Source organism: Ovis aries, chromosome 19, assembly GCF_016772045.2.
Source record: "Ovis aries strain OAR_USU_Benz2616 breed Rambouillet chromosome 19, ARS-UI_Ramb_v3.0, whole genome shotgun sequence".
NCBI classification, from domain to species: domain Eukaryota; kingdom Metazoa; phylum Chordata; class Mammalia; order Artiodactyla; family Bovidae; genus Ovis; species Ovis aries.
This window is the reverse complement of record NC_056072.1, coordinates 28,366,781-28,393,088: the sequence shown is the minus strand read 5'-3', so window position 1 is coordinate 28,393,088 and position 26,308 is coordinate 28,366,781. Positions and strand designations below refer to the sequence as shown.

The 26,308-nt window shown below is 44.9% G+C and overlaps 1 protein-coding gene across 4 annotated transcripts in view; it reads right to left on the bottom strand.

Annotated features, from left to right (window-relative positions):
• PDZRN3 (PDZ domain containing ring finger 3) overlaps nucleotides 1-26,308 on the bottom strand; it is a 268,425-nt gene that overhangs the window by 96,319 nt on the left and 145,798 nt on the right. Inside the window, exon 1 of one of the 4 annotated variants that reach the window (XM_042235955.2) lies at nucleotides 1-26,308. This exon is cut by the window's left edge and continues 35,743 nt beyond it; it is cut by the window's right edge and continues 83,298 nt beyond it. The exons of the other annotated variants lie outside the window; for them this stretch is intronic. The gene's annotated coding sequence lies outside the window, so the exon portion shown is untranslated. 4 annotated transcript variants of the gene reach the window in all.

The window sequence follows — 26,308 nt, the reverse complement described above, 5'->3', positions numbered from 1 at the left end:
CAAATACTATCTTCCACCATGGGGTTTACCCATGAGAGTAAATGTACTGAAAAATAAGGCCATCTTCTCATGTTCCATCTTCATTGAAAAACTGCCTATGTTGAAGCACTGCAGCCCCATAATTTCTCTGCAATCCAAACTTGACTTGTGGTGGGAGCACAGAGAAAGTGCTGCTCTTCTGTGACAGGGTGTGTGTTTAAGCTTAGAGAATAGAGAGGCATTAAACAACAGAGGACCAGCGGGAGACCCATCCATTTCAAGCTCTGGGAAAGGTCCCTCTCGCCAAGTGAAGGGGGGAAAATGAGCCGTGAGGCATTAAGAGGGGAGCAAGCTGTGAAATGAACCAAGGGGTAGATGGTGCAGTTCATGACCCTGCAGCCTCATAACACAGTCCTTCAGCCACGGGGTCGCTAATGAAGGGTGATGCCTGGAAATTAATGGAGTGATGTGGGGTGTGAGGGTGAAAAATGGGAGCCTGCCGATGTTTCCGGTCCCTTCTGCTCTAAGAGTCTGGGCAGAATAGTTATTCCAGCTTCCAGCACTTTGATAAGTTAATATTTCACCATTATGTTATTAGAAGGAGCCAGCATCAAGTAGCCAAGCATCTTTGGGTGAGATAGAAGGGATCACGAGCCCCAGCAAGAAGAAAGAGAATTAAGACACGCCTGCCCATCTGACTGCAGGCTCTGATGTCCTGAGGAGGTAAGGGCCTTCCTCTTCTTTTGCTTTAATTCAAAAGGCCCCTTTAGCCAAGTGGACTCTGTGAAATCCTCCACTAAGAGCTCACACCCTAATCACACCCTCCCAGAGTCTCCCAAATAGATATCTGCGGCAAATACAAAACTCCAAGTGCGCTGACTTAGGAAAGGTGATTGGTTCCATCTGCGAATTGAGACCTGAAACCTTTCTCCTTTCATGTGAGCTGTCATTTTTCTCCTACAAATGAAATGAATAATTCCTCCTCATGGCAGTCAATTTCAAATTCACAGGGTTTTCCCCTGCTCTGAACCCATTATATTTTGTTGCATAAAACCTATCTTATAAAATAAACCTCTCAAAGTTGTAAATTAAAAAATAAACATTCTTGAGAAAATGTCAAATGTGGGCCTGAGAGAAAGGCCAAAAAATCCATTTAAGGGAATACTGCAGTGAATCCGTCCCCAGAAAATTGTGTGTGGGGGGGTAATTCAAGACTGGTGATTGAATATAAATTCACTGCCTTCAGCCAGTTTGTAATGAAATGAACCTTTAGCTAGGGGTTGCTATATACTTTTAGAACTGAGTATAAGATTAGCTGTGCCTGCAGTGGAGGGAGATCAAAAAAAAATATGCACCAGAATATTAAAATAAAAGCCAGAAAGAACAGACCTCAGAGGGACCAGCACAAGCATCTGGCACCATCTCTGGGTATGCAAATAAAGTCACGGAGAACACTCCCTGTACATGCATGCTGGGCGCGCTGAACAATGGACTCATACTGAATGGTCAAGTTGGTTGTCTTTCACTGGTAAATCCTTATTCCAGAGAAGTTTTCCTAGAGTGTCTAGTCACCTTGCCGCCTTCATGGTTGGGCAAGTGATTCAGTGTAGTAGTTAGCAATACACAAATACCACGGAGGCAGTCCGCCTCCAAGACGGCCCCACTCAGGCCCTGTCTCCCAGTATTTACGCCCCTGGGTAGTGCCTTCGCACGTGGTGGTGAAGGTGTTTTGTGCGACTCACAGAAGATGGTAGAAGTGATGATATGTCTCTGCCAGGAAACCGTAGCTTCCATCTTGCTCACGTTCCCTCTTTCTCTTTTTTGATCATTTGCTCTGCTGCTGCTAAGTTGCTTCAGTCATGTTCGACTCTGTGAGACCCCACAGAAGGCAGCCCACCAGGCTCCTCTGTTCCTGGGATTCTCCAGGCAAGAATACTGGAGTGGGTTGCCATTTCTTTCTCCAGGATCATTTGCTCTGGGGGAAGTCAACTGGCAAGTCCTGAGCAGCCTTCTGGAGAAGCCCAAATGCTGAGGGGCTGAGGTCTCCTGCCCACAGCCAGTGAAGACCCAAGACAGCTTCAGCTACAGCCCGGTGAGTGGACCACCATGGGCACGGACTCTCAGCTAAGGCCTCAGATGACCACAGTGCAGGCTGGCATCTAGACTCCCATTTCAATGGAGTCCTTGAACCAGAAACACCTAACTTAGTTTTCCCCCCCAATTTCTTGACTCTCAGAAACTGTGAGATAATCAGCTTTTGGTTTTTATTAAAACACTACATTTGGGGTAATCTGTTACACAGCAATAGATAATTATTACAACCACCATTTCCAGACAGCATGCAGAATGTTTTTCATGAACAATCTGACCTAACAGTACATCACATCCTATTACACAGGTCCCATTTTATTATTCCCAGGTGTACCTTATAGGGGTACAATGAGGATTCAGGGATATGCAAAGTATTTAGGGCTTTCCTTGTGGCTCAGTAGTAAAGAATCTGCCAGCCAGTGCAGGAGATGTGGGTTTGAGCCCTGGGTTGGGAAGATCCCCGGGAGAAGCAAATGGCAACCCACTCCAGTATTCTTGCCAGGAGAACTCCATGGACAGAGGGGACTGGCAGGTTACAGCCCATGGGGTTGCAAAGAGTCAGACACAATTGCAGTGTCTTAGCATGCAGGCACAGCTGACCCAGCATTCAGGCAGAAGCCAACCACTGGGACCCATCTTCGTATGTATTTGCTCAGATTTCCCAGGCGGTTCAGTGATAAAGAATCTGCTTGCTAATGATGCAGGAGACGCAGGAGACGGAGGTTCTATCCCTGGGTTGGGAAGATCCCTTGGAGGAGGGCATGGCAACCCACTCCAATATCCTTGCCCGGGAAATTTCTTGCCTGGATAGAGGAGCTTGGTAGGCTACCCTGGGGTCGCCAAGAGTAGACATGAATTATTGAATGAAAACGACAACAAAACCCTTCGAACAGTGGCTGACACACAGTAAGCACTTACTAAATGTCAGCTGCGAAGACTATTATTATTCCTGCTAGAGAGGAATCAACGCTGAGCAAGCAAAGTACTTTGTTCTAGCCCATACAGCTGAGAAGTAGCAAACATGAGACTCTCTTATATCAAGGCTCATATTCTTAACCTAAGAGGTTTCTTCTGACAGAACAGCCTTCAATTAACAAAATAAAAAGCTATTCTCCATTTCTGTGAGTCTGTCTCTCTTCCATGGATATGTCCATTTGCATCACATTTTAGATTCTGCATATAAGTCATATCATATGGTATTTGTCTTTTTCTGACTTACTTTGCTTAGTATGATCATTTCTAGGTCCATCGCTATTGCTGCACAAGGCATTATTTCATTATTTTCATAGCTGAGTAAATAATCACAGAGAACAAACTTGTGGTTGCCAAGGGGAAGGAGGGAGGCAGAGGGATGGAGTGGGAGTTTGGGATTAGCAGATACACACTAGTATATACAGAGTCAATAAACAACACAGGGAACTGTGCTATAAAATATTCACTATCCTGTGATAAACCATAATGGAAAAGAATATGAAAAAGGATATAGATATATATAACTGAGCCACTTTGCTGTACAGCAGAAATTAACACAACACTGTATATCAACTATCCTTCAGCAAAATTTAAAATAAAAGGAGAAGAGAGGACAAGAGAAGATGCACGCTAAAAACAAAGGTAAATAATTCCTCGATTGTTTACAATCTTAGATTAACCATGATCTTGGATTATTCACATCCCCCTTCATATGGGAAGCTGACTGAGCTGATGGTATTTCCTAATTCTCTAAAAGTACTCTCAAATATTAAAAAATAATGAAAGCAAGGAATTACCAAAAAAAGCCTGTAAGGAATCAAGGTTTTTATTTGGCGTAAACAGTTACTGAATATCAATGGCATGTAGAGCAGAGAATTGACTAACTGTTGCCGTGAGACACTAAATCATGGTTCTCTTTAAGATGAAATCAAAGCAGACAGAAGTGAATGTGCATTCCTCTGGCTACATCCTGAACCTGTAGAGGAACTGTAACTTAAAGAGTTTTTGTTACTGAGTTCGCCAGTAGTGGGAGGATTATCATAGTCAGAGAGAGGGCCAGTCCTCTGGCCCAGGTAGCCTTTTTGCTTCAGTGCATCCCAGGTGCGGTTATTAACTCTATAAGATTAATAGGTATTAAAAAAAACTGCCTGCTGACACTGTTTCAAAAATCACATTTTGACGAAGTCTTATAGAATTGATTCATCCACGTATCACTGTCGTCCCCAGAGCAGAACCTTAGACTATGTAATTCACCACAGAATGAACATCACTTCACTGTGGAAACTTACTTATCGTCAGCATTCGTGCAATGACAGAATGTGGCCTGAATCTTATTCTACCTTTAAGAGTTCTCTGCTCCTTTGAGCTCAGGCAGCTTGAAACAGACCCTGGATTTTTCAGATCTCATTTCTTCATGATACTAACATCCTCAGTGAAAGCAATGCAGCAACACTGAATAAAACTGCCACTCGGAGCACTAATGTTCTTTTGGCCTCCAAGGAGGAGAAACTCAGTTCCTTCAGTTTACCAGTGTTTTCAAATGGGGAAGGGAGCAATGAGCAGAACCCACCCCTGAGTGGGAGCCTCTCCATCGTGGAGGGGCTCCTTTTCCCCAGCATGCACTTTTCCCCAGCTGATGCAGTCAGGCCTTTTTCCACTGCTGTTCCATTGCTGGGCTTCAGCCAACAATTCCCCGAGAACTCCAGAGGGAGCCACCCCCCTCCAGCCTGCTGTATGCAGCCCAGAGCAGAACCTGTTGGAATCACTCAAACCCAATCCTTGTGTGGGCTCAGCCTGAGAGGCGGGGCCCTGTTTGTATGGCCACCAGGAGTGCTTCAAAACGGTCTCAGTGAGGAGAGCTTGGACCACAAGGGCTCCAGCCCTTTCCCTCCCCACTCCTCAACTAGCACCACCAGATGGATGGAACACCCCCAAGCAACGCCTCTCTCCCCTCCTGCCCAGGCTCCCAGCTCACGATGTGGGAAGCTCAACTCAATATTCACAAATGTCAGAGGCGCTCACATATCCACTGAGACACAAGAGCTGAGATTCATACCTCGCTGTTTGGCAGCACGAGAGGGACAGACTGAGAGGGAGGGGGAGATGATGGGAGGAAGAGGTGGAAATCAGGTTAAAGTGTGAGGAGCAGACTCGTGCATGGCTCAGTTTCCAACAGAGATGCTGGCACTAGGTGTTCCAATAAACCCTGTTGTTTGTAATGGGATGTTATTGGTGGCAATCCAATTACGGAGCAGTTCCAACCACCATCCTCAGGGTAAGACCTGAGGCCAGGGTCTCACTATTGTAACTCTATTAATACTCGCCCTCACCAGACGACCCGCGTCTGCCCCTGGCCGTGGTGACTGCCCATCAGAGAGCATCCTGACCCTGAAACCACTGCAGCATGAAGGCCAGCCTGAGGTCTGAAAGGGCTGTAGCCACTGTGGTCAAAACTGCAGCCAACAGTGCTCTCAACTGTGGAAGGCTGCCAGCCTCCCGGGGCTGAGCAGGGGAGCGAGCCCTCTGCCAGCCAGTGCCTCCTACAGCCCCCTCAGCCCTCCCACCCTGCCTCTGCTGAAATGGTGTCAGTTCAAGCTGCAGGCAATGCTGGCTCCAGCTTTCAGTCCTCAGCATACGCGGGCTCTCTGCTCAGCCTCCCCAGTGGTAATGCGACTTCCTGTTGTCCAGTTCTCCTCTAAACCACGCTGGCAGCTTACAGTAAGTCCCCTATAGTCTCCAAGTTGTGACCTTTCAAAGATGTGAACGTGTGTGCCATCAACGTCAGGCGTGAGGGAAACCGCAGCTTGCCCTCCGTCTCCTGTTGCCGACGGTCCTTCAGCTCTACCATCTCCCACCTCCTCTCCCTCCTCCAGCCGGTAGCTCTTCTAGTCTGCTCACTTGATGCCAGCCCCCTGTATGCCAGCTGTTGTACTGTACTACTGTACTTTTCAAGGCAGTGTTATCTAAGATTAAAAATGTTTTGTGTGTATGTTTGTGATGTAGTATTGGTGTGAAAAATATTATAAACCTATTACAGTGCAGTGCTAAGGAGCCGACTGTGTTAGTTGGGTACCTTGGCTAACTTGGCTGGACCTACAAACAAACTGGACGTACGAACACGATCTCAGAACAGAACTCGTTCTTATGTTGGGGACTTACTGTACCCTCTCTTCTTTCCAGGAACCTCCTCAGCTTCTCAAGGGCAACTGGAAGGCTCTCCCAGGACCTTGGCCCACGATTCTGGTCTCTGCAAGGCACTTGGTTCAGAGAGGACGGTGGTATTTCCCCATCTCTCCCACTGCACTGCCTGCGGTCCTTTGGGGATGGCTGTTCCTCCGTCCATCTGCGCCCCCCCCGCCCAGCACCTGGCACAACAGCACAACCAGACAAGGCATCCGCCTAAAGACCTACCGTCCTCCTCCCGACGCAGGGTGTTTCTAGAGGCTGCTGCCCCAGGACACGCAATGCTTTCCTCACTCACATCCTGCATCTTTTCTCCCTCATCACGAAGAGAGGACAAGCAGCTTCCGTACCTCACTTTCCTGGGGTTACTAACTGCTTCTGTACATGCGCTATCTCACCTCTAACACTTCTGTGAATCAGGTACTCATATTATTCTTTTTCTTTTACTTGAAGTATTTTTATAGTGTTGGGGTAGTTTTGAGCTTACAGCAAAGTGATTCAGTTTTCTGTGTGTGTGCATATATATATATATATATATATATATGCGCACACATATAACCTTTTTCAGATTCTCTTCCATTATAGGTTATTACTATATATTGAATACAGCTCCCTCCACTATACAGTAGTTCCTAGCTTATTTATTTATTTTATATATAGTAGTGTGTATCTGTCAATCCCAAATTCCTAATTTATTCCTTCTTCCCTTCCTCTTTGGTAAGTGAAATTCTGTTTTCTGTCTGTGAGTCTATTTCTGTTTTTAAATAAGCTTATTTGTATCTTTTTTTTTTAGATTCCATCTATAAATATACCATATGATATTTGTCACTCTCTGATTAAATTCACTTAATATTATAATCTCTAGATTGGTATTATTCTTGATTTATAGCTCGGTAATGGGGTTTGGGCAAGTGACTTGTCCAAGGTCACAACTGCAGGTGGCAGAGCTAGAATCTGGCCTCTGTCTGGCATGCCCTTGCTACCTGCGCTGTTCACCACTAGGCACACAGAGCTCCTGTTTGTACAGGGCTTCTTCTGGGCTTCTGAACCCTCTAACCCAAGGCTATGTGTAGTGATTACATGTGCCAGAGGTTAAACAGAATATAGCGTCCACCCTGGAGTATATCACTTTGGAGAATAATCTCCTCCTCTTATCTAAAAATAACAAAGAACAAAGAGACAGACAACTTTACTTGATAGGAGTCTACCTCCAACAAGACAAAGAGCTGGACACAGAGACACCCAATGACCTCATGAGCAGCAAACTGCCCATTCTTATTTCTTACCCTTGAAAAAAATGGAGTAACACATTCCAATTTACAAACATGTTGTTCATAAAATTTACAGTGCCATTTTTATAAAGTAAGGGTTATCAGAGATTATCCAATCCACGTTACTCACTTTATAGAGCCGAACAGAAAGGCCTGTGAAAAGTGTGAAAGATTTCACCAAAACCACAAAGTCAGCCAGCAGCAGTCTCAGGACTATGCACAAGTGTCTTTTCGAATCCCAGCCCAGTATTCTATCATACAAGCATAGCAAAACGTTTTCAAGGTAAGGGCATCTCTGATGGACTGGCAGTGACTGCAAGGGGGCTCTGAGGAGAAGGTGATGATGGATCGATGAGTCATGCCTGGGGCAGGTATTGGTGAGTCATGCCTGGCACAGGTATGGGATGGGAACACAGAAGAGCAAGCTCACTTCTTAGGCTCCTTTTTCATAGAAATGTCTCTGTATTTAACTTCAGCAGACTCATAATCTATCTCAAGAGCTATTATATCAATACCATCCTAGATCTAGTTTATTAGATTGTTACAACTCTATTTTCAAGAGAATATACATTTTAAGTCACAATGCTGGATTTCAGAACTCTTGACTCATCCTGTGAGGCAAGTCATCAGAAAGGGAGACGAAGCTGGAAGTCACTGGAGACTAATCCATTAGAGAGTCTCAATTCTTCATTCTCATAAAAAAAAAAAAATAGGTGACAACTTTACAAGGATATATCCTTTCCCGTTTGCCTCAGCGCTGGCCATCATTCATCTAGTCTGTGTTACAATGGCCAAATCACACATTCACCATCCACTTCCTTAAGGCATTTGAGATTTTAAAAAATAACATCTCCAACAGCCTTCAACTCTTTTTTCATAACGTGTGCCCTAAAGTACTCATGGAATACTAACGGAAAGCTTGTCAACTTGGGGATTGTCCTGAGAAAACTGAGTTAAGTACCTGAACACTCCAGGGAGTGAGGCTGGGTTGTAGGATGCTCATGGGGCTAGTCTGGGAAGTCCTTCAACAGTAAGATAAGAGGACCCTGGGTTGCCAGCAGATACCATGTCATCGTAATACAGCATTTAAGGGGTCTGGAGCCCACAGTGTTTCTGAGGATAGACTACATCCTGTCTTTCTGCACAACAGATTCAGAAGCTGTTCTATTAATACATGCCCTGGATCAATCCAGCATCTTTCACCTTTCCTCAATACATTTACATGATTTTTCTTTGGATACCACGAGTCTTAGGGAACTGAAACTGATGGTGTCTTATTTTTGAGTAAATTAAGCTCTCCAGAGTCAAAGAAGAGAAGACAATGGACATGCACCCCTGGCCTTTGCATCAAACTCTGGAGTAGAATATAGAACTTTCTCTCTACTTCAGGGAGGGCCAACTACACATGAAAAGATGGCTGTGACTGTCATAGAAATATTAGGTATCTCAATGGCTGATCAAAGCACTCCAAAGGGAGAAAGTCACCAAGAAAAATCTACCAGGATTCAGGGAAGAGTTTCATTTTGAAGCAGTCCGTAAGAAACCGGAAAGTTGTGCTTTCTGGAACTCACATTTTTCCCCTGTACAGTCAACATAATGAAGATGCAAGAAAGAGTAGTTAGCATAAAGCATTTCAGCTCCATGCACTTCACCAAGCAGGATGCTCTGTCAACTGTGTCTTCACCGCGCTGTCGGTTGTCCCAGGGAAGAAATGTGCCCTGGATTCATGGTGCTGAAGTGTTTACAGAGTGGGAGAAATTTATTTTTAGTTCACCAGATGCTATCATGCCAGCTATCATAATGGTATATTTCAAGCTTCCTGTCACTATCTCTTGTCTGGGCAATGTAGATGCCATGTAATTAAGCCAATACATACCTATTCTTTAAGGTAAATGTGGAGGTGATATAAGTTAATTGCACATGGCATAAAGTGAGAGTGAGAAGCTTGATGATCATGTTATCCAAAACACAGAGCCTTACAGAAGCACTGTGTAGAAGGCTTTAGGATGAAGCTACAAATACAATGGTGTCTACTAATTACGGGGAACTACTGACCTAGAACAATAGTCTAATCAAGAATTTGATGGAAAAGGTACTGGCAAATGGTGTTTGTGAATTATGACCCACAGATGCTCAAGAGGCGTCAAGGTGTCTGTGAAACGCTCTCTGCTTTGTTTTTCCCTGATTTGTTTTTGGCAGATGGACAGAGTCCATCTCTGACTCCCTTTTCTAAGGATGAAGCACGCAACTCCATGGGTTAAAAGATGAGCTGGATTTCATTGACAAGGAGAGGGAGGGCATCTCAGATGGAGAAGACAGTGGCTGCAAAGGCAGGAAGCAGGATGTCCTTGATGCATTTGGGACACAGGATGGCTACTGTGTAAGGCTGGGGTGAGACCAGGCCAGATGGGGAACCGGGGGCTGGGAGAGGCTGGGAAGAAGCCTGAGAGGCCAGGTTAAGTAACTGGCACTATTTGGCAACCAGCAGAGTTTTTCTCCATATGGAAATGATATATCAGGTAAGAATTTTAGACAAATTTTAGTGCTTGGAGGTACTGGGTTGGCCAAACTGGTTTTTTTTTCTGTTAAAACCCTGAATGAACTTTCTGACCAACTGCATGGTAATCAAAAAAAAAATTTTTTTTTAAGAATTGGAAGAAGACACAGAAGGGAGGGAGGAAACAGGAAGGAAGTAAAACAGCCATGGAAAGGTAATTGTGCGGTTGGGGCTGCACATGCAGAGTAGGGGAGGGACACAGAGACGATACTAAGTTAGAACCGGCGGGAACTGACAGGCAGGTGGGCAAGAAGAGTCCAGAATATCACCAAGACTTCTAGCTTGAGCAACTAGGTGGATGATGCTGATGTGCAGACTGGGGAGACGAGGAGGACAGCAAACAGGAAGAGTGTGGATTTATATACCGTAGGTCCTGAAGGAAATCAACCCTGAATATTCACCGGAAGGACTGTTGCTGAAGCTGAACCTCCAAGACTCTGGCCACCTGATGTGAAGAGCTGACTCACTGGAAAAGACCCTGATGCTGGGAAAGATTGAAGGCGGGAGGAGAAGGGGACAACAGAGGATGAGATGGTCGGATGGCATCACCGACTCAATGGACATGAGTTTGAGCAAGCCCAGGGAGATGGTGAAGGACAGGGAAGCCTGGCGTGCTGCCGTTCATGGGGTCGCAGAGTTGGACACAACTTAGTGACTGAACAACAACAGCAGGTTTGAGGTGCACTGACATTGGAACAGAGATGTCCCACAGACAGGTGGTAACCCCGATCTGGGTTCTGGAGAGGGGGCAGGGCTGATTTGGGAGTTAAGTCATGACTGCTCAGAGCATGTGCGAGATGGGAGGTCAGAGAATCATTTTCCAGTGAAGGGGAGCGGTGGCTCACATGCCCTGGAGGGCCCAGGATGAGGTAAGGCCAGAACGTCCCGAATATGATGGCAGAAAGGCCCTTCAATGTCGTGTGTCGGAAGAGCTTCAGCAGAGGGCTGGGGGAACAAGCCAGGCTGTGATACAGAAAGCTAGGAAAAAAAGCAGGGACTGAAAGTAGGTTCTTTCAAGGTGACTGGTATTAAATGGGAGAGAGAGAGACGAGGCAGGACTTCCAAGGGGAGAAAGGTGTGGTCCTGGAAAGGAGTGAAATGTAGAATCTTGCTGTGTTCAGTGTGGTCCCTGGAATAGGGTGAGCAGCAGCATCCACGAGATTGTTAGAAACTCAGAATGTCAGGTCCCTCTGCAGAGTGAGTCAGAATCTGCTCTTCAGCAAGACCCTCAGCTGGTGTATTTGCATATGGAAGGCTAAGAAACTGGGATAAAGGACTCTTGAACTTTCTCTCTAAGCAGAATGGGAGGCCCCTGGAAAGAGGAGCATAAACCTCCCAGAGGAAGTGAGATGAGATGAAAATAGAAGGAGTGAAATTAACCTGAAAATGAAGCCAGACGGGGACATATATTTTAACCTTTCTTCCTTTACCCAATTTCCAACAGATATATATAGGTGATGAAAATAAGCTTTTTATGGGGTACCAGTTTTCTGACTTGAAAAACAAGGAAAATGAAGAATTATTTAATTGGACAATCAAAATTTCAACACCATCATCATGGAATGAGAAATACTTTCCTCAAACTCTCTTGACCTCTTTGCAGAATGAGACTGTTAGGGAATTGAAACCAATGAGAGAAGGAATTTTTTTTTTTTTTTTTTAATGGGTCAGATATTGCTCCTTGCTCAGATCCTTCATGGGAGAAGTAGTTTTCCTACCAGTATTTGGCTACTAAGTGCCTGGCAGTTTCAAAGTCAAGCAGAGTTAGACTGCATCACAAAAAACTAGGCTCTAATTTTACAATGGGTAGTAGTATTTTAATCGTCCAACAATCTCCTGAACAAGAGCTTTGTCAGGTCCAACCTTACTGGAAGCAGTAAATGTTTGTTCATTTTAAGCAGTGAGACCATGAAAAATGGGTTTTTTAATGTAGGCTCTCAAAAAAACATAGCCAGCGTGCAAAGGATGACAATTAAATAAGTTAAGTCAATTTCAGGGAAATTGGCACATAATCTGATATGTGCTAACCTATCCGTCTCCACTTGTAATCTTCAGAAGGAAATTTGGAAAAACTTACAGGCAAGGCAAGGATGATAAAAACCTATAATTACAACCAAAAGGCAGCATCTCTATCAAGTAATTAACAACATGTCTGGCAATGATTACACATGACTCACTGTTTCCAATTTCTTTAAGTGAATTTTAAAGCTATTACCAATGCCCTTGCCAACACACAGCATGGGACGTGGCCGAGCCGCTTTTGTGCAAAAAAAACTTTATCTTCATCAGCAGAAGGTAAGTGGATCAAGCTGACAGGAATCTGGGCAACAGCACACGGCAAGGACAGACGTGTGTGATGAGGGAAACGGAAAAATAATAAGCACATTAGCAGAAAGTGGGGTCTGGGAGATGCCGGTGGCTGCGAATGGCTCGCTTCTAGGTCAACAGCTTGAATCTGACTCCGATGGGCAATAACTCCGAATTCTATGGCCTGTGTAAGAGCCTGTTGATGGGAGGAGTGGGATTACAACCCAGGCACAAGTATACAAGATGGGGATTTCCATGGCTAAAGCGCTGGCAAGGCGCTCACAGGCTGGAGGGGAGCGTGAGGTAAGAGACAAAAGATCATTCGGCTGACTGATACAATTTTCCAAACACTGGAGACAAACCTATTAAACTAAACAACAACAACGAAAACCAATCCATTTACTTGGGGGTTACAGAGTTTCTGTTTTGGGGGCAATGAGCCGGTCTGGGAAATAAACAGTGATGATAGCTGTACCACATTGTAAGTGTGATGAATACCATTGAACATTTAGAAATGGTTAAAATGGTATTGTTATATTTTGCCACAATGGGGAAAAAAAAAAAAACACAACAGAGAAGGAAAAAGCCACACATTTAATTGATCTAGTCCATGCAAGTTTCCTCAGTATAGCACGGGCTCAGCTGACGGCCAGAGCTAGGAGATATTTTGTTTTGTAACTATTTGGGAAGTTGCCAGGAGCAGACTGGCACGGGTAACATCTAAGCGTGATCATCAGACATGTTTTACTTCATATCAGGCAAGGTAAATAGTTTGAAGGAAAGATATGAATAAATCAACCCAAGGCCAGCCTTAAATCTATTATAAACTAAATATGTCTCATCTGCTTAACATCTTTTGCTCCAAAGTTGGTGGCCATTGTTTTTTATACTACAGTCCTATCCTTCCCCCAAACTGATTAAAACATGTAAACATTCAAAATTTTCCCACATGGATTTTCATAGTGAACATAATATAAAAATTCTACAATATGAACTAACTTTAAAAAGGGAGAGAGAGAAATGTCACTGGGCTTTACTTTTTTTCCCAGTAACTTCAATATTTCAAGATTTAGAGAGATGTTTCCTGACAGTTTCAGTTTTGGAAATCAAGATGCAGTCTTAAAGATTGTTTTCTTTTAAACCAAATTTAAGTAGTATCTAATTCTATTAGAAGGTCAAGCTCTTTCTTAAAAGGAAAACATATACACACATGATTTTTTTAACCACTGGAAAGTAACACCAATACAATAAGTGCTTAAATAATAAAATGTAGCACAGGGACCTAAATTGTTATTTTACACATTCTCTGTGCAACACCTAAGAGAAGGCTGTCTTCCCTCCCTATGTTTTCTGAGAGGTGGACTCATCACTTCCTTACCATCTATAGGAAGAAGACATCACAAGGACCTGATCCCAGCTAATTATTGCTGTCACTGTCTGGGTCATTGCAGAGCTCTGCTCTCTAGCGACTCTCAAGTTTTCTTCTCTGGCTGAAAACTTTTTTATTTTTTCAAATCTAAAACAAATATGCCCCATTAAGCAGCCAAAACATTCACACTCTGAATTTTTTAAGTGTCGAAAAATAGCTCTGGTGTAAGAATAAGAATTTCTGTGTCGCTGTCGGAGGCAAGTACAGACAATTTTTGAAACCCGTCTGATTTTCCCAATGATGTCTCCCTCTCTGCCAGAAGTGGGGCCTTTTACCACTCACAGCTTAAATCATTCTCCTTTGAGGCCATTTCACAACAGAAGCAAGGCCTCCCAGAAACACTGCCTAATAAGAACCCCAGAAACCATCTTCTTATCTGACAGCAGTGTGCAGAAAAAAATAACCCACAGCAGATTATCTAGTGCAGAGTGAATTCTCCCAATTTTAGATAAACTCTTTTCAATAAGGTTGTGATGGAGACACTCAGGTTGTGTGTTTCATGGGAGCAAATGACAAGCACGAAGTATGGTTTGATTTTCAGATTAACTGTCAACACATAGTTACTGGATGAAATCCCCCTTTGAAGGAAACAAGCTAAAATCTAAACTTTTTTCTTAAAGGTCTCCTTGGGGTGAAGAAGCTTAGACTTTTAGGCAGGAATTAACCCAAGAGAATGACGTGTACAAAGACATAGGTACTGTTTAAGGAAAGAGAGCTTATTAACTTGTCCCCCAAAACTCCTTTATATCTTTCCCACCTTCTCCCAAGCTGCTCCCCTTGTCAACCCTCAAGCCCCAGCCACAGCATCTGCTATCAGTTTCTGCAACAAGCCAAGCAATTTCTGGCCCCAGGGACTTTGCACATACTGTGTTTTTCTGCCTGCAACAACCTTCTTCCCCATTTTTCCCTAGGCTGCTACCTTTCATAGCTGGGTCTTAGTTTAAATAATCTGTTATCCAGAGGTTGCCTGTGTTCTGTCTCTAACAGTCTCACCTTGTTGGGTCTTTCTCTGCCTTGGTCTTTTTTTTTTTCCCCTCACCCTAGCAGAAATTACATTCAGTGGGAGGGAGGAGGGATGGGTATCTTTCTGACTATGTTTCTCTTTTATTCTTGTAGGGTCTGGCTTCACACACTCAGACAGTTCCCATGCTTGGGGCTTACTACCCTGTGGCTACGGTCATGAATTTTCCAATACTTAAGAGTTTTCATCTTGTAAGTGAAGTGTGATGGGGCCACAGAGCATGTGCCGAAAGCTTGGAGACTAGACTCTGGACCTGTCCCTGGGGCCCCGCCTGACTTCCTTTTCCCTGCCTCTGCTGCTGACCTCATCCTTGGTACGGACTGGGCCAGGGGAGTGTTGGAGTCACGTGTGTGTGTTGGTGGCATCTCGTGGCCAGGCATAGCAGTGACTGTCCCTGCCCTGGGCTGGCCATACCACAGTGTGTTTAGTGGGCCAAGCACATCCTGGCATGCAGACTGCAATACTCCTGAGGCTCTCCTGTCTGCTGCGGATTAGGGCTATAGACCCCAGCAGTGGGGAGACACCTGGCTCAACTCCCCTCCCTTGGGTGACACGCAATGCACTGGGCAGGTGACTGGCAGGAAGGGGACCCAGCAGATGGTGGCCGTGTCTCTGCCACGTTGCAGGCTGAGCCCCCCAAGAAGCCTATGAGGGTCATCACTGTCCATGCCCTGTGCGGAGCTCTGTATCTGAGGGTGCTTGGCATTCAACAGCAAATAAAAACACCGTGACAGGTAGACAGACCATGGAAGAAAAGAAAGAGTTTTATGTGTTAGTTATTTTAATGACACTTTTTTCCCTGCCTTTTCTAACAGGGCCCCACATTTTCATTCTGCACTGGTCCCTGTAAATTCTGAGGCTGATCTTGTCTACCACAGCATCCCCAGCACCCAGCCCAGAGCAGATATTCAACCTCTGTTGAGTCACCCCATTCTGTTTGGGGGAGGGGGCGGGTGAGAGGAGGACTTCAAAGGAGCTGCTCTACGGAAAACTAAACACAATCCTTGAGGTTGATAAGCACAGCATCTGAGGTGATCCTCCCTGGGCTCAGGGGCAATTTCTAATATTCCTATGGGCACCTGAGGTGGCCACATTTCAGACTGTTTCCAGGGTACCAGGGTACCTAAACCCACAGACGTGGTGACAAGGTAACGACCCGATTTTGTGAGCCGCTTGTGGACTCAGCCATATTCCTCCACCATCGCATCTCTTCACGTCGGAACCTCTGGACTGACAAAAAGTATCTCCCTTGATGAACTGATTTTAATCGGCACTGCCTGCCCTGCAAAACCTCAGACATTTTTTTCCCAAACAACTAATTGTATCTTCATGCCCCAGCACACCTGCAGCCCTGGTGGGGCTCAGCGCCCCTCCCAGAGGATGCATAAGCAGCAAAATCTGCTTTCCTCCCTTGCGTTTAAAGGGAAGCACCCCCACCCCCCGCCACCCGGCCACACCAAAGGTTCTGTGGGCTGAAATGACACTGCCTGGCCCATCTCACCACTGCACAAAGAATCCCAGGGCCCTTCCTACCCACCCAAGAGAGGGAAAACATGGCGCGTGGTTAGGATTCTTGTTCCTCATATAGTATCGTGCACATCCATAAGGTGTTCAGTTCCACGCTCAGCTCAGCTGAGAGACTGTGAGCTCCTCCCATCACTCCCTGCAAGACCAGCTCTTGCTTCTTTTGGCAGGAGCATCTGTACCCTCCAGAGTGGCAGGTGTGGGCAAAATCCTCATATTTGCACCAGTGGCTGAACAGAAGCGTTTTTCTTCACCGGTGCTTCTCTAGCTATAAATTCCAACATGAGCAGAGTCAGCAAAAACTAGGGCTACAGGATGTCTTTTCTTTATTGCTGAATCAGCATGAAATCCCACTTGACGGGGGAAAGGACGAGGTTATGGTGCATTCAGACCAAAATGACCTTTCCAGTGAAGGTCTGGTTCTTCGTCAGGCAAGCCGCCGCAGAACCCAGGCCTGCCTTCCTGAGTAAGGGATGCAGGCAGTGGCTGCTGTTCTCCGGATCCTTGAACTTGAAAGGAGTCCAAGTGACCTGACCCAGCCCACTGCCAAAGGAAACAGTGTCTGAGGACCCCCTGGCCAGACGTAAGTGCAGCAGGGCAGTCCTTAAAAGCATAGGCCCCCTCTTCTCCTGCCTCTCTCAGGCTGAAACTGTAATATCAGGAGTCAGTAAAAAACCTGCCAGGCAAACTTTCCAAGTTCATGGTAAGTTCAGCGAGCCCCGGGAAAGCTTAGGAAGGGCGGCTGCGATCCCCAGCAGCCCCCGTGGCTCATGCTCACTCACGATGACCCTCTGGCCTCCTGGCAGGCAGGCTGCACAAGCCTGCAGAAACTCAAGTTACAGAAACTCTCTCCCTGGGGCGTGCTGAGGAGGAATTCATTCCTTCCTTGGGGGTGGCATTAAGATCAGCCTATAAATGACTCAATGGTTCACCAGGGGCCCCTTTTCTAGTCCCCTCCACAAAACAGGCAGCAAGGAGGGGGACCGTGATGTCTGATTGCCTTTGACTCCACGCCCGCTCTCAAATGGTTCTTCTCTGCCCTAAACTTGCATCTTGGAGCCTATTCGTGAGGATGCAAATTTATACTGCCGGTTGGGCTTTGCACTACTTGCTCCAACACAGTTTTAAAGGGTGGGGGTGAGGTCATGAGAGAAGGGGGTTTGCTAATTCAGATGAGGAGACTCCGCAGTCTCTGGGAAGAACAAAAGAGCCTTGAAGGGAAGGTTGTTGGTTGGACCAGAGGTGCAGTGTGCCAGTGTCCCTGAAGATGCTTGGCAGGTCTAGCAGCAAATGAACCTGGGAACCCCTGCGTCCACTCTGCGCTTCTCCAGACCCCTCCCCACAAAAGAAACACACACAAACCACTGAACAGAATCTTAAAAGACTGCAGTGAAGAAATCTTCTACTGCTGCTTCTCATATTCACAAATCCTCAAATCTTTGTTCCAGGCCTATCCCGCCCCTCCCTATGCCAATTTCAAGGGGCCTCTAAGTTTTCAATTGGTTTCCAACACTAAGTAATCAACATATTTAGTTGGAAAAGCCTGGTTTTCTCTTTTCTCTTACAAAAGCCTAGAAGCACAAGCAGCTGCAGGCAGGCTTGCATCTCCTCCTGGCAGTAACTGGCTGGCCCTGACAGTGGCTTATGTACAAGACTCATGTACCCACAGCCCCTCACTTCACTCCTTCTTGTCCTGTGTCCCAGGGCCATAGGAGGCCTGTATGCATGTGTTTACAGCACATGTCTAATCGCGCTCTGGAGAATGTGGAATTTACCAAGGGTCTGAAGCACAAGGAAAGGATACTCCCTGGGTGCCCAAGTGCACAGCATGGTTCTTGGGGATCTGGGACTGCAGAGCTGATGAGAAAGCCCCCATGATGGGAGCTGAGAGCAAAGGTGAAAGATGAGGTGGACTCAGAGAGCACCCCGGAGCTAGGAGGTACTGAGGCTCTGATGCCTGTGCTTAGCCAGCCACCCGGCCTTGCTGGGCCTCCTTGCTGCTGCTGCTGCTAAGTTGCTTCAGTCATGTCCGACTCTGTGCGACCCCAAAGACAGCAGCCCACCAGGCTCCCCAGTTCCTGGGATTCTCCAGGCAAGAACACTGAAGTGGGTTGCCATTTCCTTCTCCAATGCATGGAAGTGAAAAGTGAAAGTGAAGTCGCTCAGTCGTGTCCAACTCTTCATGACCCCATGGATTGCAGCCAACCAGGCTCCTCCGTCCATGGATTTTCCAGGCAAGAGTACTGGAGTGGGGTGCCATCACCTTCTCCGGCTGGGCCTCCTTACAGATGAACATTTCTTTTTCTCTTTTTACTTGGGAAAAAAAATTCTTATGAACAATTTTATACAGGCTGTCATCTGAAGGGGATGGGGTAGGGTATGTCTGGGGCCCCCACCTCCTTGGCTTTCTCTTCTTATTTGAAACTTATTTGTTGGACCTCAGAGGAATCTCTGTTCTGAAATTCAAGGCTCCCTAAACTGCAGATATGGTCTCACTGCCTGAGTGATGCCCAGAGTCTCTACAGACTCTGCATGTTCCACCGGTCTTTCTGAGAAGTCTCGTGGAAATATGGGGGAGGAAGGGACATGGGACTATTCCCTAGTACCGGACAGAAGAAAATAATTGGGAAAAGTGACAGAGGCCACACTCACGACCTCATACATGGAGCATGTGGCTGTGCACCTGTAACTTGGACGGTCACATACCATCTCTGCAGCATCTCCAAACCTGGTAGAGTGGAACTCATGGAAGAGCCTGACACCTCTCAAAAACAGCTCCTTAGTAAATGATGAAAACAAGTGTGTATGATCACAAATACATACAAGAATATGAGTCCCAGGGGAAAAAGGGACAGCCTACAGATCCAGTATCTCTGAAAGACACATTTCTTTCTGCCTGCCGACATTCACTCCTCATCTTCCCTTGGGCAACCATCCCTTCTTCTCCCAGCGTGACGAAGGTAACTGCATTACTAGTTCCAGTGATGAGCAAGTCTCTCAGGCTTGGCCAATCAAACTGTTACAAAACTTTGGTGTTAGTGATTGGTTAAGGGATAGTACATGACCTGACTTGGGCCAGTGAGAAACTGCCCTCAGATTTTTATGGAAATTATCAAGAAAAAAAACCTTTCTCTTATCCTGGGGTTCCTGGGCTATATACGATCAATCTTGGAAATGCTAAGGGCCAACTTTTACCATATGGGTGAAAAACACGGCCCAAAATAAAGCCAATATAGAGTTAGGCACAGCTAAGAAACGGACGACAATACTGGAATAGCTGGACCTAGCTGAGCTGAAAGCTAGATCTGCCTGTAATTTTCCATTGCTTGAGCCAATGAATTGCCATTTGTTCTGTTTTGTTTATTGCTATGGCCAATCTGGGCTGGGGTTCTGACACAAGCATTCCAAAGAACCTTGACAAATATAATCTTTCTTCAATGACCACCACAGCACTGTAACTGATGTTAATACTTTAAATTCACACTAAGGCTTTCTTACAATAAAACCAAAAGATCAAATTGAAGAATTAAAAAGTAAAAGGCCTTTTTTTTTTTTTTTTTGCTCTCTAACATTACCTATAAGAAAACGAATTCTGACCAGATGTCCAAATTCTAACCATTCCCTAAAATAACAGGTTTTCCTTGGTTAACTATGAAGCTCAGAGCAGGACAGTCCTGACACATTTACATAAAGCTATTCCTGGGAAGATGTGTGAATAAAGCCTATGTCTGCCTTATGCAAGGTTATTTGTTGTCACCAAAACACCAATAAAGAAACTCAAATACCTCATGGAACACTTATCAAGGAAAATATTTACAACCTATGAAATAGTATTTGCAAAAAAAGTTTCATGGCAACTGCTTAGGAAATGTATTATTGAAATGGAATATTTAAGAGCTGTTGGTTTTGGCCAGAATTCTTTAGCTTCTTTAAGAAGCTGAATTTATAAAGTAATTTTGCCTGTCCATGAACTTTTTCTTCTGCATTATTTTAAGAACACTTATGTAACCTCATTTATTGAATTGGTTCCATTCACCATTCAATCTAGAGGCAACACCTATCATTATTTTTTTTTTTAATTTCCTTTTTTTTTTAGTTTTTTATTTTTTAAATTTTAAAATCTTTAATTCTTACATGCGTTCCCAAACATGATGAAGAACAAGATTTCATGTTTCTTAACATGCCACAATATAGAAGATAGAGCTTACTGTTCAAAACCTAAATAGACCAAAAAAAAAAAAATCCAGTATTACAAAACAAAGCAAATCAACTATATTCCAATAAAATTAAAAAGAAAAACAAATAAAGCAAAGAAAATCAATCACTTTACAAAATTATTTACTTAAGAAGTCTTTTCAATGCCAAGATATATTCAGCAAGTGGCTTGCCTTTTACATACTTTTTAATTGCATAATACATGAAGATATTATGTTTCTAAAAAATGTAAGCATGTCTAATAGAGATGATAAGATTCCTCTGATCATCTCCTTTTTGAAGAGGAGACCATAGGAACGCCCTCCCAGATGCACAGGTATATGCCCTTATAGTCATGTATTGTGCGGTATGTATGTGTCTTTCAATAAATGCTATCAAACACTATGTAGTATGTAATTTCACTTCTGTCTCTCATTAGTACGAAGGAGATCCAACCAGTACATCCTAAAGGAAATCAGTCCTGGGTGTTCACTGGAAGGACTGATGCTAAAGCTGAAACTCCAGTACTTTGGCCACCTCATGCGAAGAGTTGACTCATTGGAAAAGACCCTGATGCTGGGAGGGATTGGGGGCAGGAGAAGAAGGGGACGACAGAGGATGAGATGGCTGGATGGCATCACTGACTCGATGGACATGAGTCTGAGTGAACTCCGGGAGTTGGTGATGGACAGGGAGGCCTGGCGTGCTGCGATTCGTGGGGTCGCAAAGAGTCGGACACGACTGAGAGACTGAACTGAACAGATCATTCCTTGTTAGTGCACAAATATTTGTCTCATTTTTATTAATAACTGCACTTTAATCATTCTGTTGTTGATGGGCATTCAGGATGTTTCTGTTACGTACAACACTCCAATGCACCTCCAAGTATTTACACCTCTTTACACACAGGCAAGGACTTCTCGGGGGGTGATTTACATTCAGCCAACCAAATAAACAAACAAAAAAAACAAAAAGAAAACCCAGAACTTAAGAAAGAGTGTCATGAACCAAAGTTGGTATTTTGTTTACTTTTTAAGGATCAGATCACCGTCTTTGCTTTTCAAGAATTGTTGCTGCTTGAAGGAATGCTGCTCAGTTGAGACAGAGACCGCAGCAGGTACTCAAAAGCGATTTTTAAATTTGATCACCTATTCTGCTCTGCCCTCTCCCCAGAATTTCAGCACTGGATCTGCATTTAGTTGATGTGTTAATTGAAGGATTGCTGATTCATCAAGTACTGTCCTAAAGACTTTTACTAAGTCACAGTGAAGACATGTATTTGAAAAACCGTTGTACAGAGATGAGCTTCACTTCTAAAATACAATGTATAATACATGCACAAGAATGTGCTCACACCTAGTGCACGCAGTACAAAGACGAGAAAATTAAATACCCATGTTCCCACCATTCAGCTTAACAACAATGTCTGAACACATGACGCCTTGAGGGTTCCAATACAATTTTCCTATTCTTCGTCTTCCTGGAGAAAACATTATTCTGATTTTAATGTTGACCTTTTCCTTTGTTTTGTTATTAATATTTTATTGTAGAAGTCTTCAAACATACAAAAAGTTAGAATAACCAAATGAACTCCCATGTATCCAACACACAGTCTGAACAGATATCAGCTCTTTGCCACTCTTGTTTCATCTATCCCCCCCCAACCCTTTTTCAAATTTCCCAAGGTCTTTCTACCCATATTTACATTTTCTCAACACAAAGATGCCTTGTAACAGTTAGTTTACAAAAATTAGAATTCAAACCAAAAAGCCCACATTATTTTAAAAATATTTTACTTCAAGCTATTAAATGGCCAATCTCTCCCTCAAATTAGTATGCGATAATGAGGTTTTACTGTATAACCAATAACTCTGTGAGCATTACCAAGTACATTCAAGGAAGCTAAGCAGGGATACTGTTTTCCCTTCCCCTTCCCCATGTCTGCCATAACATACAACAGAATCATTAATGTATGGGTGAAGCAGTTGGCAGAGTTTTAAGATTTACAAGTGTACTGATGCGGTTAACAAATGAACTAAATTATATGGGGACTACAGTGTTACAATGTGACCATTATACACTCTGGGCCTTATTTTCCAAGCTTAAAAATAATTGGGTAGACACCACAGAGTATTTGGGCTAGGAGCTTATTTATTTTGCTTCCTTTAAGGAAGCATATGATTAATTTAAATAGGGGTATTCAGAAACATTTGCTTCCTTGTTCTGTTTGCTCTTTACACCCAGAAAGAAAGAAATCTATGTGTGGGAAGCAGTAACATATGTGCATTTGACAGGAACACTGTTAGGTAAATGTTGAAACTGCTTCTGTGGGGTTTTGGTCCTGCCTTTCTTGGCGTATTTATGGATAGTGAGGAAATACAGGCATGAAAATTCACCTGTAAGCTACAGGATCAGGATTCAGTGTGCTCAGCTACTTTTCTAAAGCAGAAGTCTCATTATCATTTCTGATTTTGCAGGTGCATCTCTGGCTGCTGCTGCTGCTGCTGCTAAGTCGTTTCAGTCGTGTCCGACTCTGTGCGACCCCATAGACGGCAGCCCACCAGGCTCCCCCATCCCTGGGATTCTCCAGGCAAGAACGCTGGACTGGGTTGCCATTTCCTTCTCCAATGCATGAAAGTGAAAAGTGAAAGGGAAGTCACTCAGTCGTGTCCGACTCTTAGCGACCCCATGGACTGCGGCGCACCAGGCTCCTCCGTCCATGGGATTTTCCAGGCAAGAGTACTGGAGTGGGCTGCCATTGCCTTCTCCACATCTCCAGTTAAGAAAACTCAAAATCCAAAACGCTCAAGAGTTAGGGGGTGATTACCGATGGGACAAAAATATTTCTTTCTTTATGCAAAATTTCAAGCAAAGGTAGAGAAGTACTGTAGTGGAATTCTATATACCCAGCATAAACAGTTATCAACTCCTTGTTAATCCTGTTTCAGCTACATCATCGATAGTTTTACTTTGGTGATATCATGTGGGGACTGACTTGTCTCCATGAGTATCTCAGGAATACAAGGAAGTTCAGAAAACTCACCTACAGCTGGGGTGTAGCACCTCCTAAGTTCTGCACAATGTGGGGCATATAACAGGGGCTCAAATGCTCGCTGAACTCATCAGGAGCCCAGGAGACACCCCCAACCTTACCAAGGGAGAAGTGACCTAGGTGTGTGATTTGTTGATTTCTGAAGAGAGACCGGTAAAATCTCCTTTATCCCCCTCATTTTCCAGATGTGATTAATCGCCAAGCCCTGTCACTCCATTTGGAAATACAGTCATCTCTCTGTATCTGCAGAGAATCAATTTCAGGACCTGTTGTGGATACCAAATGATGCAATAACAAACAAACAAAACCAAGTTACCCTGATTGTAAACACAGTACATGAATGAACCCGGACTGGTTGAATCCATCGATGCTGAACTGTGAATACAGACAGCTGACTGTATTTATTGAAAAGAATCTGAGCATGAGTGGATCCACTGAGTTCAAACCCATGTGGTTATGGGCTCAACTGTACCTCCTAGAGCTGTCCCCCTTTCTCCACCCTCCTGCAGCCACTCTTCCCTTCTTTAGGGTCCATCAATGCATGACCCTGTTTGTAATCTAACTTGAAAAGATTCTCATCCTTGTGGCTGGGAGAAACATGACATTCAGTAATTAGTTTCATAGGGCAGCTGTTTTTGAATTACTGCTGCATCTAGGCGGAGAAGGCAATGGCACCCCACTCCAGCACTCTTGCCTGGAAAATCCCATGGACGGAGGAGCCTGGTGGGCCGCAGTCCACGGGGTCGCTAAGAGTCGGACATGACTGAGCGACTTCCCTTTCACTTTTCACTTCCATGCATTGGAGAAGGAAATGGCAACCCACTCCAGTGTTCTTGCCTGGAGAGTCCCAGGGACGGGGGAGCCTCATGGGCTGCCGTCTATGGGGTCGCAGAGAGTCGGACACGATTGAAGCGACTTAGCAGCAGCCACATCTAGGCATCAAATGAGAACACAAGAGTCTAACACTGCTTTCAATCAGAATTTTGAAACAACAACTAGCTATTTGGAAAAAAAAAAAAAAGAGTAAACATTTGAGCTGTTTTTCCTAACTGCTAGCTCTAGAAGAATGAAGGACTTGCTATCATCTGTAATCTAACTCTGCCTTTTCATGCCAGTAGTAGAAAGGGAGTAGGTAAAATGCTCCAAAGCTGTGAAGAATCCAACTAACCTTTCTTTTGTTTTTTTCCAGTACATACTGGGTAGAGCCATATGGTGGCCGTGTGACTCAGAGGTCAGACCTGCTGCTGTTTTCGAGGTAAAAGCTATGTATCCCAAGGCCCTAGAGCCCTGCCCTATTGCTGCCTGAGGAGGAGGAACCACGATCACATGTCTTCTGGTGGTCAGTGATGCCACACAGAAGGGATGATGGCCACGTGGCTTGTTCTTACGCCCAGGAGTGTGACTGAGCTTTCTGGATCCTTTAATGACATGCCAACAGCAAGCCCCACTGCCTTATCCTCTTCAACACACACCAGGTCCTGGGCACTGGTACAGAGCCGTGGAAGAGACCGATGGTCCCTGATCTCATGGAGTCTGTCTTTGAAACCTCCAGTTTCCATACCTGGAGGTTGACCGCTATCCTCCCAGGCTCTCAGACCTGACCGGCAGTCAGGGCTTCCCCGCCCAGCTCTCACACCAACTCAGCACCTATCACCTTTCAGAGGCATGAAATCTACTGGTGTCAGGCTCTGGGGTGTGTGCTCTAGATATGAATGACTGGATTTTCTGGAAATATCCTAATTCTGATGACTCCGCAGATGTTAAAGAAACCACTGAAATTCCAACATCGTGGCTTCCAACTGACAAGCTCCAAAGTGTCCATGCCTGGGAGGGAAGACAAGGGGGCAAAGAAACCTCCTGTTTAATCATAAAAAGAAGTACAGGGGTCTGGGGAAGCTTCCGGGCTCCTATCTGGGTCTGCCATTTACTAGCTGCAACTTCTTGGGTGAACCTGCCATGGAGCATTCCCTTGCCTGTAAAATGAGGGTCATGATAACACACCTAGCTCTATGTTGCAGTGATTAAATGACTTAAAACATGTTCCGTACCTAGAAAGAACCAGCCACAGGGAAAGCTTGATAGATGTGAACTAACATTATGTAATGGTTGGTACTGTTATTACTTGTCAGAGATTTCTTTTATTGTTTGAAAAACCCAGTCACTACACGATGGGGCGTTGCCAACAATAGCAGGGGAAGCCCGAGGTGTCTTCAAAGTCTGCTATTGAGACTGACCTTGAACCCGGCCTTTTCGACTTCTCTCCCTCCCCTCCCCGCTTCCACGTGAGGTGCGGCTCACTTCACTTTGGCCCCTCACTATCTCTGAGCGGAATTACTAGGACTGCTCCACGTTAATCGCCATGGCTCCAGCCTCGATCAGCATCACCGCCGGGGTAATCCTCCTAAAACACAGCCTTAACATGCTTTTCCTATCCCACAACGGTTCCTTCTTGTAGACTGGATTAAAGGTGAGCTCCTCATTCCTTCATTTTGGCATCTCACTCACCCAGCCCAGCCCACCTGCCAGCTCTCACCTCCACCCAAGTTGGGTCAGCCCCTTTAAACCACCTACATCTAAATTCCAGGCCATTTCTACCTTTCTCCACCACTGCCACACCTTGTCTCTTTCTCTCTAAATCTGCCTATACTAATGCTTTGATTTCTTCATGATGCCTAACTATAATGCAGGAGACCCGGGTTCAATCCCTGGGTAGGGAAGATCCCCTGGA